This window comes from Hipposideros armiger, unplaced genomic scaffold (genome assembly GCF_001890085.2).
Source record: "Hipposideros armiger isolate ML-2016 unplaced genomic scaffold, ASM189008v1 scaffold_1026, whole genome shotgun sequence".
Classification (NCBI taxonomy): domain Eukaryota; kingdom Metazoa; phylum Chordata; class Mammalia; order Chiroptera; family Hipposideridae; genus Hipposideros; species Hipposideros armiger.
Window position 1 is genome coordinate 116985 of NW_017732376.1, and position 3021 is coordinate 120005.

A 3021-nucleotide genomic window follows, 5' to 3' on the forward strand; every position below is an offset into this window, starting at 1 on the left:
TCAAATATCACATTTGTCCCTCTGGAGTTTGCTCATTTCTGGCAATTTTGGAAAGCTGCAAAAGTCATGAAAATGTGATGACTAAAAAGTGGCTGCTGCAACGCAACGGTCCACGTGGCACAGACCCCACTTACCGGAGTCCAGGCTCGGCTCCTGTCGGTCAGGACGTTTTCAAATTCGAATCCTGGCTTTGAGACTTCCTCTGTGACGCCTGCTTCCTTAGTTTGCTTCACTTTTCTTAGAAGTAGGGTAACCCTGCCCCCTCCATTAGGTTGTTGATTGAAATGAGTTACACGCCAGTTACCAATTTACTGTCCCATGGCCCTACATTCATCCATCGTGACTCGCTCTGCCCCAACTAGATCTGGGCCCTGAAACAGCTTTGGCAAGCAGGGACCATGCTACGCTTGGTCAGAAGGCACCAGAGAGGCATCACAGGAAGACCCGGTTTTGCTATTGGTTCTGTTGCCCCAGGGCCCCAGGCTGCGCCACTGCCCGTGGTCCCAGGGCCAGGCCCCTGCAGAGCACGGTCGCCTATGGCACGCGGCAGCCACTGTCTTCCCCAGTGTCCCCTCGATGCTCTCGCTGCAGAGAGCCTCTGCTGAAATACTTCCTCATAAAGAGATTCCCCCATCGCCCTAAAAGGTGGATTTCCAGCAAGTTCAGCCTCCGCAGCACACAGCAAGTCCTCTGCCATGCAGTGAGCTGTGATCACGCCCTTCCCAACAAATTGGGGGTGGGGAGGGGATTCCTCTCGAGGTGCTGTCTCAGCCCTGGGTCACAGCTGTTTTTCCATCATTCCTAAATTCTGCTGTGTTCTCTACTTTGCACTAGCCAGTCCCTTACTGCCCAACCCTCTTTGGGTTGTACTTCTATTAAATTTTCCCTGTTCAAACTGTGTGGTGTCTTCTGATTAGATGCTGACTGATACCAGTCGATGCAAATACATCACTTAAACAGCGTTTGCAGTGGTCAGGCATTGTCCTGTGTTATTACCCAGGCCTTGCTTTGCTTACACGTCAAACTGGGAAGAGATCTGTGTAAAACAGGTTGTTTCATTGTCCATCTGAGCCGATGGTAGCTAGGATGCAGTGTGGATGGACCTGGGTTTCAACCTTGGCTCTGCCACGCAGTGTCTGGTCTTGACAATCTACCCTTGCCTCCAGTTTATTGCAACTACTCCAATAATGCTCGTGAAGCTCCTCAACTAGACAAACATTAGCCACCTTTACTGCAAAGAGGACACCCAGGGCTATAATTTGTCGTTATAGATGAGCTAAGGTTATTTAAGCCGAAGGGCTCCAGCCTGGACCCACACATCAGAATCAGAATTTATATGAAACAGAATCTCCAAGTAGGGCCTGAGACCCACTTTAAAGGAGCCCCAGAAGGAAACCTGAGAACTAAGAACTTCTGCGTTTGCCTTGTGATTCCACATGGAAGTGATCCCATGCAGTACTGGTCTCTCTGACTTCCCTCACTGAGCATGACACCCCCAAGGTCCATCCATGTTGTCACACAGGGCAGGACAGCCTTCTTTTTCACAGCCAAGTAATACCCCATCGTGTACGTATCTTCTCTACCTACCCATCCAAAGACTCTTAGGTTGTCCCCATGCCTTGGTTACTGTCAATAATGCTGCTACGAACATGGGCGTGAAGATACATCTTCAAGATGCTGGTTTTATTCCCTTTGGCTACACACCCCAAGTGGGATATTGTAGTTTTTAATTTTGTGAGGAGCCTCCAGTTTTCCATAGTGGCTGTACCAATTTACATTCCCACCAGCAGTGCATGAGGGTTCCTTTTCTCCATATCCTGGACAGCACTTCTTTTTAACAGCTATTCTCACAAGTCTGAGGTGATCTCAGTGTGGTTGATGTCTTCCCCTGAGATTAGTGAGCTTGGAAACCTTTTCATGTCTGTTAGCCATCTCTCTGTCCTCTTTGGAAAAATGTCTATTCAAGTCCTTTGCCCATGTTTTAATTTTTCTGCTATTCAACTGTGAGTCCCCTGTGTATTTTGGATATTAATCCCTTATCAGATATGTGGTTTGCAAATATTTCCTCTCATCCCATAGATTGCCCTTTCATTTTGTTGATTTCCATTGCTAAGCAGCTTTTGAGTCTGATGTAGTCCCACTTGCTTATTTTTGCTTTTGTTTGGTGTCAAATCTGAAAGAAATCATTGCCAAGACCCACGTCAAGCTCACCCGCTGTTTCCTTCTAGTTTTGCTATCAGTCTTACAGTGAAGTTTTTAATTCGTTTTGAGTTGATTTTTGTGTGTGGTGGAAGAGAGAGGCCATTTCATTTTTCTGCAAGTGGCTGTCCAGTTTTCCCAGCACGACTCAAGAGGCTGTCCTTTCCCACTGTAGATTCGTGGCTCCTTTGCTGAAAACTGACCATATAGGCCTGGGTTTATTCCTGGGCTCTCCGTTCTGTACTATTGATCTATGTGTCTGTTTTTATGCCAACAGCATACTGTTTTGATTACAGCTTTCTAAGAAAATATAGTTTGAAATCAGGACATACGATGCCTCCAGCTCTACCCTTTTTTTCAAGATTATTTTGGCTACAGGGGTCTTTGTGGTTTCATACAAATTTTAGGATTGTTTCTTCTCTTCCTGTAAAAAAATGCCATTGGAATTTTGATAGGAATTACACTGAATCTGTAGATCACATTTGGTACCATGGACATTTTCACAATATTAATTCTTCCAACCTATGAGCATGGAATACCTTTCCATTTATTTGTCTTCAATATACTTTATCCATGTCTTACAGTTTTCAGTGTATACACATTCCATGTAAGCTATTTAGGAATTGTTCGTTTTTGGTGTGAAGTTATTGAGGCTATTTTTAAAAAAGGGTCCTCATCTTTTGAAATATTAGATACAATTTATTTCAAAATAGTACAAATAGGTGGGGTGAGGAAATAAGAAGAGGTACTAATAGGAGTATATTAATAATTTGTGAAGGCTAGGTGACAGGGACATGAAGGTCCACCATACTATATTCTTTC